This window comes from Bubalus bubalis, chromosome 1 (genome assembly GCF_019923935.1).
Source record: "Bubalus bubalis isolate 160015118507 breed Murrah chromosome 1, NDDB_SH_1, whole genome shotgun sequence".
NCBI classification, from domain to species: Eukaryota; Metazoa; Chordata; class Mammalia; order Artiodactyla; family Bovidae; genus Bubalus; species Bubalus bubalis.
The window spans coordinates 137,057,260-137,070,669 of record NC_059157.1 but is presented as its reverse complement, the minus strand read 5'-3'; the positions used below and the strand labels follow the sequence as shown (position 1 = coordinate 137,070,669).

General features: G+C 38.4%; 1 protein-coding gene across 6 annotated transcripts in view; it reads left to right on the top strand.

Annotated features, from left to right (window-relative positions):
- The window catches only part of NAALADL2 (N-acetylated alpha-linked acidic dipeptidase like 2), a 1,624,416-nt gene that overhangs the window by 1,140,443 nt on the left and 470,563 nt on the right, over positions 1-13,410 (top strand). The window lies entirely within an intron of this gene.

The window sequence follows — 13,410 nt, the reverse complement described above, 5'->3', positions numbered from 1 at the left end:
AGTTAGACAAGGCTGTGGTCTGTGTGATCAGATTGGCTAGTTTTCTGTGATTATGGTTTCAGTGTGTCTGACTTCTGATGCCCTCTCGAAACACCTACCATCTTACTTGGGTTTCTTTTACCTTGGATGTGCGGTATCTCTTCATGGCTGCTCCAGCAAAGCGCAACCACTGCTGCTTACCTTGGATGAGGGGTATCTCCTCACAGCAGCCCCTCCTGACCTTGGATGTGGAGTAGCTCCTCTTGGCCCTGCTGCACCCGCACAGCTACCAAGAATAGCAAGGAGAGATAAGAAAGCAAGGAGAGATAAGAAAGCCTTCTTCAGCAATCAATGCAAAGAAACAGAGGAAAACAAGAGAATGGTAAAGACTAGAGCAGATGGCACCCCACTCCAGTACTTTTGCCTGGAAAATCCCATGGACAGAGGAGCCTGGTAGGCTGCAGTCCATGGGGTCTCTAAGAGTCATAAGAGTCAGACATGACTGAGTGACTTCACTTTCAATTTTCAGTTTCATGCATTGGAGAAGGAAATGGCAACCCACTCCAGTGTTCTTGCCTGGAGAATCCCAGGGACGGGGGAGACTGGTGGGCTGCTGTCTATGGGGTTGCACAGAGTCAGACACGACTGAAGCGACTTAGCAGCAGCAGCAGCAGAGATCTCTTCAAGAAAATTACAGATACCAAGGGAACATTTCATACAAAGTTGGGCTCAATAAAGGACAGAAATGGTATGGACCTAACAGAAGCAGAAGATATTAAGAAGAGGTGGCAAGAATACACATAAGATCTGTATAAAAAAGAGCTTCACGACCCAGATAATCATGATGGTGTGATCACTGACCTAGAACCAGACATCCTGGAATGTGAAGTCAAGTGGGCCTTAGCATCACTACGAACAAAGCTAGTGGAGGTGATGGAACTCCAGTTGAGCTATTTTAAATCCTAAAAGATGGTGCTGTGAAAGTGCTGCACTCAATATGTCAGCAAATTTGGAAAACTTATCAGTGGCCACAGGAATGGAAAAGGTCAGTTTTCATTCCAATCCCAAAGAAAGGCAATGTCAAAGAATGCTCAAACTAATGCACAATTGCACTCATCTCACATGCTAGTAAAATAATGCTCAAAATTCTCCAAGCCAGGCTGCAGCAATACGTGAACGGTGAACTTCCAGATGTTCAAGCTGGTTTTAGAAAAGGCAGAGGAACCAGAGATCAAATTGCCAACATCCACTAGATCATGGAAAAAGCAAGAGAGTTCCAGAAAAACATCTATTTCTGTTTTATTGACTATGCCAAAGCCTTTGACTATGTGGATCACAATAAACTGTGGAAAATTCTGAAAGAGATGGGAATATCAGACCACCTGACCTGCCTCTTGAGAAACCTCTATGCAGGTCAGGAAGCAACAGTTATAACTAGACATGGAACAACAGACTGGTTCCAAATAGGAAAAGGAATACATCAAGCCTGTATATTGTCACCCTGCTTATTTAACTTCTATGGCAACCCACTCCAGTATTCTTGCCTAGAGATCTCAGGGATGGCTGAGCCTGGTGGGCTGCTGTCTAAGGGGTTGTACAGGGTCAGACACAACTGAAGCGACTTAGCAGTAGCAGCACCAGCATGCAGAGTACATCATGAGAAACGCTGGGCTGGAAGAAGCACAAGCTGGAATCAAGATTGCCAGGAGAAATATCAATAACCTCAGATATGCAGATGACACCACCCTTATGGCAGAAAGTGAAAAGGAACTAAAAAGTTTCTTGATGAAAGTGACAGAGGAGAGTGGAAAAGTTGGCTTAAAGCTCAACATTCAGAAAACTAAGATCATGGCATCTGGTCCCATCACTTCATGGGAAGTAGATGGGGAAACAGTGGAAAGAGCGGCAGACTTTATTTTTTGGGGCTCCAAAATCACTGCAGATGGTGATTGCAGCCATGAAATTAAAAAATGCTTATTCCTTGGAAGCAAAGTTATGACCAACCTAGATAGTATATTGAAAAGCAGAAATATTACTTTGCCAACAAAGGTCCGTCTAGTCAAGGCTATAGTTTTTCCTGTGGTCATGTATGGATGTGAGATTTGGACTGCTAAGAAAGCTGAGTGCTGAAGAATTGATGCTTTTGAACTGTGGTGTTGGAGAAGACTCTTGAGAATCCCTTGGTCTGCAAGGAGATTCAACCAGTCCATTCTAAAGGAGACCAGTCCTGGGTGTTCACTGGGAGGACTGATTCTGAAGCTGAAATTCCAATACTGTGGCCACCTCATGCGAAGAGTTGACTCATTGGAAAAGACTCTGATGCTGGGAGGGATTGGGGGCAGGAGGAGAAAGGGACAACAGAGGATGAGGTGGCTGGATGGCATCACCGACTCGATGGACATGAGTTTGCGTGAACTCCGAGAGTTGGTGATGGACAGGGAGGCCCGGCGTGCTGTGATTCATGGGATAGCAAAGAGTCGGACATGACTGAGTGACTGAACTGAACTGAGAGAGGTCCTGATTTACACATTTTTGTTATAAGTTGGCCTCACAGGCCTTTGAATCCATGATTCTCATTTCTGTTTGTAATTGTGATTTTAGGATTACAGATCATAAGAATTCAGATAAAATCTTATAAAACTGCATTATATAACACAGCATGACTTCCATCTTGTTAACAATAATGTTTTTCCATAATTTTTAGATAATTTTTAAATAATAAGACATAGAATCATCTATATTGTAGCTAATATGTGGAAATACTAAAAATATTACAGTTGTTAGAATAAAGATGCATTTAAATCATCCTCTGACTCAACCCCATTATTTACTGTGAGGGAAAAAGTGTTCATCGTCACGGTGGGGATGAATTCTGAGACTGATACAGTTAAATGGAGGTCAACAACATCAGACTTTTGTCTTCTGGAATATGCGTGAGCATAAGGTCTGTCACAGAGAACTGAAATGCTACTTCTGCTATTCAGTGGCCAAGTGAAGACTACTGTGGCTCCGCAATGACTTATGTGTTGTCACTGTTACACTCTATAATGTCAGGCCCACTGAAGAATGGGGTTTTTATCAATTCCTCCTTCCCATGTTCTGTTTCTTTACATACAGATTCATCCCGATGCACTCACACACATAGACTTAAATGAGTATGTGTACATATATCTGCAAGAATGCACACAGGTCTGTAGTGTTACAGTATTTATGACCATTGGTTTTAAGGTAATTAACTGTTGGAATCTGTGATTTCAATTACAAAGTAAGCCAACCTTAACTATGATAAAATCATATTCCCACCTTATCCTTTCCCACTCACAGAGCTCAGTGTACAATATCTATGGTATAATGAACATGCATGTATCATTTCTGCTGACAATGCTTTTCTTTCCCTTCAACTTCCCATCTTTATACACATTTGCTGCTTTAAAAATAATCAGCAGCTGAATCATTCTAATAGCATCTGTGCAGCTGACAGGGTATCAGGGAATGTGCCATGTTTTTTGAAGATAGAAACCATCCCTGGATATGGGATGCATTGACCCTGTGACCTGAACAACCTTGTGATGACGAGTTGCCCTGTTCAGACCTGAGATGAGCTTTAGGAGGTAATTAGTTTTGAAAGATTGCCAGACTGGTTTTGAACTCTCTCAGGCATTTAAGACCCCAAATCCTCACTTCTGGTCCTCTAAGGCTTATGACAGAAAACAAAACAAAACAAAACAAAATGTGACTGATGAGCTTACTTCTTAACTATGTACTGCTCTCCACCTGCTTTACCACTTTAAGGCTCAGAAAGAATCTATCTGCTGAATCAACTTAGGGAAAAAACTCCTGAAAGCCTATTTTTAAAAATTAACAACACGGATGAAAGAAATTATTTCAAGTAGTCTTCTGGGGTTGATTCTCACATAACATAGTGCAATGGTACTTGTGCATTCAACACTTAAGCACCCTGAATACCCTAAATTTATGGAAATAGAATATAAAATAAAGTTTTAAAAAATAATTTTTTGAAACACTGATATACTTATTAAATAATTCACTCCCTTTCCCCCATGTATTATTGTAATTGCTGATCCTAGGCAGATGTAGACCATATATGCATACTATATATATATATATACACACACACATACATATATATAACTTTCAAGCAATACAATTATAAAACATATTCATGTTGCCAAACTTCCAGAGCAATACAAGTACATTTCCACAACACTGGAAGGTGATAGTTTACTTGGTATTAATTACTTGAAATAATTTTGTTTCTGTCTTTGAATAGCTCATCATTTTGTTTGATGTACACTTTTATACTCTGAAAAATATTAGATTTCTTGTTTTACAGACTGATCATCATTTCTTTAGCCTTTTCTAGTAGACATATTATCTAAATTTGTCTAGTTCTATACCACTCATCTCAGGTACAAAAACATTCAAGTAATTCAACTGACTTTCACCTATACTCAAATGCTGCTTAATGTTCCTTATGCCATTATTTTGATATTCTTATACAGAACTCTGGGAGTTGGTGATGGACAGGGAGGCCTGGTGTGCTGCAATTCACGGGGTCGCAAAGAGTCAGACATGACTAAGGGACTGAACTGAACTGAATAAAATTAAAAATATACGTATTCTCAGACTTCCCAGCTGTGCAGTGGGTAAAACTCCATGCAGGTTGATAGATGTGAGTTGGATCCCTGATCAGGAAATCAAGATCCCACATGCCATGAGCAACCAAAAATAAATAAAATTTTAAAAAAGTACATATTCTCTTACCCCAAATCGGTTTATCTGTAGTAACCTTATAGAAACTGGATGCTTGGGGCTGGTGCACTGGGACGACCCAGAGGGATGGTATGGGGAGAGAGGAGGGAGGAGGGTTCAGGATGGGGAGCACATGTATACCTGTGGCAGATTCATTTCGATATTTGGCAAAACCAATACAATATTGTAAAGTTTAAAAAAAAAAAAAAAAAACCCTCATGGGTATAAAAATTGATTAATGTACAAATTCATTCATGAAGATTTTGATAGCAGTAGAATAATTTAGAATTGACCAACTCTATAGAATATTATAATTACAGAATTGACAACTTATGGTGAACGTTGTCAGATATGTGAACTCCAAAGAAGAAAATTTAGCTTCAGGACTATAGATGAGGCTTGATCACACAGAGCTTTTTGTAGCAGAGTTTTATTACAGTTAAAACCAGATAGAAAAAAGCTTCTTACATAGACATCACAAGTAGGTGGGGGAGGGGGTGGGGAGTGCCCCACTTGCTAGTCTCATCATGGCCTTATATACATTTTCAATTGGTTACTAACAATAGAAAGGTCTTAGCAGATCCACTTCCATGACATACACTTTAAGATAACAGGATTAGAACTAACATAGAAATGCCTTACAGGACCCATTACCACAAAAAATATTTTAAGATAAAACAATTATTCAGAAGGTTATTCAGTTCAGTTCAGTTTAGTCAGTCCTATTTGACTCTTTGTGACCCCATGGACTGCAGCATGCCAGGCTTCCCTGTCCATCACCAACTCCTGGAGCTTGCTTAAACTCATATCCATCAAGTTGGTGATGCCATCCAACCATCTCATCCTCTGTCGTCCCCTTCTCCTCTTCCCTTCAATTTGTCCCAGTATCAGGGTCTTTTCCAATAAGTCAATTCTTTGCATCAGGTGGCCAAAGTATTGGAGTTTCAGCTTCAGCATCTGTCCTTCCAATGAATATTCAGGACTGATTTCCTTTAGGATGGAATGGTTGGATCTCCTTGCAGTTTAAGTGACTTTCAAGAGTCTTCTCCAACACCACAGTTCAAAAACATCAATTCTTCAGCACTCAGCTTTCTTTATGGTCCAATTCTCACATCCATACATGCCTACTGGAAAAACCATAGCTTAAGGAAAAACATGTCCTTGAACAGGATTCATTGTTGTTATATAATCATTAGTACAGAGTTGAAGGAAAAACACCCTTGAGCAAGATGAGTTGTTTTGTGGTGTAATCATTAGCTCTGGGCTTAAAGAAAAAGAGAATGCCAGAAAAACATCTACTCATGTTTCATTGACTATGTTAAAACCTTTGACCATGTGGATCACAAAAAAATGTGGAAAATTCTTAAAAGAAATGAGAATACCAGACCACCTTACCTGCAGCCTGAGAAACCTCTATGCTAATCAAGAAGCAATAGTTAGAACTGGACATGGAAAAATGAACTGGTTCAAAATTAGGAAAGGAGTGCGTAAAAGCTGTATACTCTCACCCTGCTTATTTAACTTATATGCAGAGTACATCATGAGAAATGCTGGGCTGGATGAAGCACAAGCTAGAATCAAAATTGCTGGGAGAAATATCAATAATTTCAGATATGCAGATGACACCACCCTTATGGCAGAAAGTGAAGAGGAGCTAAAAAGCCTCTTGATGAAAGTGAAAGAGGCTTAAAACTCAACATTCAAAAAATGAAGATCTTGGCATCTAGTCCCATCACTTCATGGCAAATTGATGGGGAAACAATGAAAACAGTTACAGATTGTATTTTCTTGGTCTCCAAAATCAATGCAGATAGTGACTGCAACCATGAAATTAAGACACTTGTGGCTTAGAAGGAAAGCTATGACAAACCTAGGCAGTGTAGTAAAAAGCAGAGACATTACTTTGCCAACAAAGGTCCATGTAGTTAAAGCTATGGTTTTTCCAGGAGTCATGTATGGTGTGAGAGTTGGATCATAAAGAAGGCCGATCACCAAAGAATTGCTGTTTTTGAACTATGGTGTTGGAGAAGACTCTTGAGAGTCCTTTGGACTTCAAGGAGATCAAACGAGTCAGTCCTAAAGGAAATCAATCCTGAATGTTCATTGGAAGGACTAATGCTGAAGCTTCAATATTTTGGCCACCTGATATGAAGAGCCAACTCATTAGAAAAGACCATGATGCTGAGAAAGATTGAAGGCAGAAGGAGAAGGGGATGACAGAGCACAAGATGATTAGATGGCATCACTGACTCAATGGGCATGAGTTTGAGCAAGCTCTGGGAGATGATAAAGGACAGGGAAGTGTGGCATGCTGAGTCCATGGGGTCACAAAGCGTTAGACACGACTGAGTGACTTAACGATGATAACAATGAAATAAGCACTTTCACTTTAATTATGAGAGTAGCCATCAGTAATACAAACCCTATTTTCTTAAAAATAACTATGTGTATATGTTCATATATGTATGTGTGTATATGCATGGATGTATACAAAGAGAATATGGATGCACTCTGAGAACTAGTGTAACACAAAGCACTTTTAAATTTTAAGCATTTCATTTTTATCAATAACCTGAACAACACAGTGCTGAACTTGACTAGCTTGAAGGAACCAGCAGGTTATAAGATACTGAAATAATAAAGGATCAGCTGTATTTACAAGGATAACAAAATGACTAGCCAATTTAGTGCACTGGTCATCTCAGGGAAATAACTATAAATTTAGGAAGCTATGATAAAAGTGAAAAAGCATTCATGACAGTTATTTAATGGTCTGATTTCTGTCAAAGTGGCAGTCCTCTGGAGAAAGTCAAATCAAATATTCTGGGATAATATTGCTGAAATCAGCTTGTTCATTTGATATTTGAGTCTTTTTCATAAAAGTGTAGCACAAAATATATTTTTAAAATCTCTGCTTTTTAAGCTCTTTGATTGTTTGATTGTCTGGAAAGTGGGAAGTATTTACACTTTCAATTTGTCAGTTTTTTACTATAATGAATTAAAATAGTTGAAAATGAAGAAAAGTCAAATCAGTTAGCTATTTTAATATTTATTCATGACTGAAATAAAGTGTTGTAAATATAGTTTTGATCTTTACATCACCAAATTTATCTTTAAGAAAAGGTCAGAACCAAACGAAAAAAAAATACTATCAGTCCAATTGGAAGTTACTATTTAGTGCTAGCATATGCACAGATTTGTTGCACATTTTGAAGGAGACTTTCTGAGAAAATTGTTGATTTGGACTTTATTAATATAATCAGACTCTGTCATACTTAATTTGGGGTAAAGTAAGCAAACATAGTCTATTATTCTTCATCCTCTTCATCTTGATTTGTTTTATATATTCTTTGCTATGAAAATTATATAAATTATGCAACAGCTAAATATGTAATGATTGTAGGTCATTGCTTATCTAATGTGCATATAAATCACCTGGGGAATCTTGTTAGGCTTCAGATTCTGATTCAGAAGGGCTGGGGTGGTGGTGATGGTTTAGTCGCTCAGTTGAGTCCGACTCTTTGTGACTCCATGGACTGTAGCCTGCCAGGCTCCTCTTTCCATGGAATTTTCCAGACAAGAATACTGGAGTGGGCTGCCATTCTTTTCTCCAGGGGATCTTCCCCACCTAGGGATCGAGCCTGCGTCTCCTGCATTGTAGGCGGATTCTTTACCAACTGAGCCACCTAAGGAATCCCGCCCATGCTACTTGTCTGAAGACTATGCACTGAATAATGAAGGATCTATAGGATCTATGGTTATTATATCATGTAGCATGGATACACACACACACACACACACACACATGAGTCAGGTCTGAAGGTGAAGTTACACACCTCAATTTGGAAGTCATGCTGTCTTCCCCAAAGGCAGCACATCCTCATGTCTGAGCCACACAAGGCCCTTTTTATTTTATTTATCAGTATATTCTTGACCTCATCTCTTCTCTTAGTGCTTTAATTCTGAGGATCCCAGTGTCTAAGACTTCTGGTCTCTTAAGGGTTATCTTTCCTGATGCCCCAGGTGATTGGCATTTGCAGTATACACAAACATTTCATTTGAGCTTAAAAGAGTTGCATCTCACCATACAAGTGCTGACGGCTAACATATTTTCTTTATATACAGATGGGCTGGAAGTGGGCATCAAAGATTTGAAAAAGCATAATGAAAAGCCTATTACATACGTACAATCAGAAGCCATTTTACTAATTTTTAACCTCACTTCTAAATTTCTGCCACTGTGGTTTGGCTCTAGGCCTCTGAGCTCGTGTATTGTTTTTATTTCAGTCAATCATGTAATCACAACCCTTCAGTGTTACCTTGGTTGTTCAGATGTAGTAGATGGGATGACAGTCTTCTCATAGTGAAATTATTTATTTGTTCTTTTTCAAACAGTGAGTCAGTGATGAAGTCAATTTTGGGACTCTGTATATCCAGTTGCTTCTTTCTGCTGTATGCATGTGGCATTTTATGGAGGAATGGATTACTGAATGAGAAGGATGAATTTGGATCTTTATTTGGGTTACAAAGAGTTCATAAAGAACTAGATACCTACTAAAATAAAACTTAGTGTCAGTCTTTATTGAGCATACAAAATGTACAAGGTATGATATAAATGCCACAATCTAAAAGTTAAAGTGCTAAAATACAATGTTGTGTATTTCCTGGATGGTACTCTTTGTGTCAAGGTACATAATCCATCTGATTTTCAGCTCACATCTAATGGATTCTTATCATTTATAAGTGTTTTAAAATATAACTGAGTAAAAATGGTACATGTGTTTGGTTTCATTCTTAAGCATACAAGTAGATTAAATTCTCTTAGTTTTTCAATAAATGAGTTTTTTTTTTAATAACTTTCATCTGTAATTTAGTGTTAGTGTCCTCCTGTAAAGTCCTTCTTTTAGTACCTGCTCTTCGAAGTGAACTGTTTGTCAAATTTCCATTAAGCTGAAGGTGAAAAATTAATGAACCACTTACTTCAGATATTTCAAAACTAATGCAAGTCTATTAGTCATGCAATACAAAAAAATCAAAGATGTTGGTTTGTTCAATTACTGTTTAGGGTTCACTCATATTTAACTTTTAAATGCATTGTTTCAGATGCTTAATATAACATTCGGGAGGAAAAAAAAGGAAAGTAGTTATTTATTTTTTATTAACTTAAAAATATATCTCAAAGATAATTTTATTTATATAAATACTGTTTGTAACCCGGAACAGATAATTAGTGAGTTGATGGGAGTGGGTGGGTTTTGAAGGTTTTGAGAGTAGTTAGCTTGCAGGAAAGCACTAATATATAACAAGCATGGGATTCATAGAATTCTGATTAGCTTTCAGTTGTACCTCTGCTTCAATTTATAGACATTTAGAAAATCAGTAAGATAGAGACATTGAACTATTTTTCAAGGAATTGTTAATTCATCCTCCCTCCCTGCCTTCTTCCTTTTCTTTCCTTTTTCTTTTCCTTTCTTTCCTTTCCTTACCCCATTAATTACTGAGCTCTTGTTATGATCCTATCAATGTGCTGGATAGTGTGTGTAATGATGGGAAAGACTTGCTCCTTTTCTTTAAGGAGTTTAGAAGAGAAAATCAAAGTGTTTTTGCATAGTGATCAGGTAATTAGAAATGCCAAGCACTGAAAAAAAAAAAAAAAAGTACAGATAAATCACATAGAGCTGAAGGTGTCAGAGAAAGTTTCTTATAGAAAATGAGTTAAGCTTTAAAGGAAGTGTATATTTCAGAGATGTTCAGACATGTGATACATGAGAGAAGCAAATAAAGTGGAAGAAATGGCTTAAGCAAAACATGGAGGATATAAATCACAGAATATGCAGGGGGACAGTTTAAGTATTAGCATAAGATACATGGAGAGGGATAGTAGGAAATGATGTTGGAAACATAAGGTCTGAAATTGTGAAGGGCCTTGAATGGCAAGATCAGTAAGGAAATTCAGTATTTGAATTGAGGAGAGGTGAAATCATGTAACATTTTAAGAAGTTTAATTTTGTGTTGGCAACATGTTAGCACCTAACATCCATGAAAACTTCAAAATAACAGATTGCACATTTGTTGCAAATACTGTCTCATTGTCCCCATCCACTGGAAGTTTCAAAGGCAATAGCTAAGGGAGGAAATGCATGCTGGGAGAGCCAAAGTGAGATGGCTATATCAGGAGGACCTCTCAGCTGGCTTGCTGAGTGGGCCACACTGTCTGTGCCTTAGAGCACCAGCATGGAGCAACAGCGACTCCGGACAGCAGCTTCCTTGTGGTCTGAAAGTCCCCTTCACTTGCCCTCAACTTGCTGCATGGCTGCTTACATCTTCTGTGTGAACCATGCAGGGCTTGATCCATGGGCATACAACTCACACTCAGAAAGATGCGCACTCGATTCAGTTCCCTGCTATTGCCATGTTGAAATTCTTCCTACTTTTTGATCGAGAGTTCTTTGGCCACCTCATGCGAAGAGTTGACTCATTGGAAAAGACTCTAATGCTAGGAGGGACTGGGGGCAGGAGGAGAAGGGGACGACAGAGGATGAGATTGCTGGATGGCATCACTGACTCGATGGACATGAGTCTCAGTGAACTCTGGGTGTTGGTGATGGACAGGGAGGCCTGGCATGGTGGGATTCATGGGGTCGCAAAGAGTCGGACACAACTGAGCGACTGATCTGATCTGATCCCACATTGTCATTTTGCTCTGGTCTTGTGAATTATGTGTCCAGTCTTGGTACTTTGACATGGAAATGGTTAGGATGCAATGAACTACATTATAGTCAAAATGCATGGTCATATAGCCATATAAAAAGGAGTACTAACTTATGAGACCAGCTTTGTGTTTATACAACAAAACTGAACCTAAGCTTAAATCTTACTACTTTTTCTTCAAAGCCATGACTTCTGCGGCTGCCACAGCTAAATATGTTTTAGCTGTGTGGTTTCCCTGATGATAAATTAAGGAAAGGCTTCCATAACATATTGTGTCATTAATAATCTTCCTCCTGGAGCCTGGATACCAGTATTGTCGAGTTCTGCACCCCCTGCAGTCCTATCAAATTAAATTCTGAGAAAACCTGTGGCAATTATTTTCTCTAATAAAAGTTCTAAAAAATACAACTCTGTGTTCACAAACATTATTGGCTGCCTGATAGTCATTCTGTTCTGTATTTCATTTTCTGAGTTAGTATAAATATATATAATCTGAATAGAAGTATATATTTTTTTAGTTTTTTCCTTATGTGGAGTTTATTCTTTTCATTCTCTTTATTCTGAATACTTGTGCAATTTTCTCTTGCTTGTGTCACTATAGTTGTTTCTCTCCTTATTTTCATTTAATTTTTATTTTTTCAAAGTTATAGATGAATATAAATAGATATTTCTACAAAGCTTAGACACATTTATAAAAATGTGTCACCTTCTGTCATCCTTCCTTGTGTTTCTCTCTGCTTTGTCTATATCCCCAAAGCAAGCACTAAAATGCTCTCAACATTTCTGGTTGTTACCTATTTTTCATATTTATTTCACTGCCTCTCAAGAGTATGTTTAATAGTTGAATTCATTTTTCAGTTGTATCCATTATATTGACTTACTACTATGAAAGATAAAGATTTCATTTTCTTTCATAGGTTTCCATGTTCCCTCAACCCTGACATTTTCCCTTTTTTCTTTTTTCCTGAAGAATGATATTTATTTTTGTATTAAAAAGTCATTGTTTATATTTCTATGGGGCTTCCCAGGTGGCTCAGTAGCAAAGAATTTGATTGCCAGTGCAGGAGACACAAGAGATGCAGGATCAATCCCTGGTCAGGAAGATTCTCTAGAGAAGGAAATGACAACCCACTCCAGTATTCTTATCTGGGAAATTCCATGGACAGAGAAGCCTGGCCATGGGATCACAAAGAATGGGACATGACTGAAGCTACTACTTAGCGTGCACACATGCATGCACCTGGAAGGAAGGATTCTGTGCACCAATGAGAACAAGGCATCTGAAGGGTCTTAGCAGTCATAACACCACCCCATTTAAAGTATGAGAGACACCCTTCCCTGTGTCTGGCATCTCCCTGTTAAGTGTTCCACCTACAGTCTCTGCTGGAAGGAGGACCAGGCACTGTTCATGTTGACTGAATGAGTGAGGGGTTCAGGAGAAGAGACTCCTTCACAATCAGAATTTGACCAATCCCTGCTGTTTTCAGCCCTTCCTTTACCCCCTTTTTAATAGGTAGCTGATATTTTCAATTCTCAAGTCTCTCTGGGTTCTGTAATACAAATTGCATTGCTTTTCAGCTTCTTCACTCTGCTGGCTTATGTTTTGGTCTCCTTGGTCTGTCACATCAGTCGACACTCATCTGCTTTCCAGCTTCTAGTGTCTTACTGCTAGTGTGTCTCCTATTCTCTTAGCCCCTGTGGATTGATGCTTTTCTATCCCTTTGTTGTCATTTCAGTAGCGAATGGAAGTAAATGCCTGTGTACAGTCTGCCACCACGAACTAGGTTACATAATGCTGTTTGTACTGAATTTTTATTATCAAGTATCTCAGATCATTTTTAACAAGTAGAGAGTATAAATAAGGAGTAAACAAATAAATGAGTCTAAAAAACTTGCCACTCATCATTTAAATACTTATTATAGAAAACCTGCTCTTCAAGTGTCTTT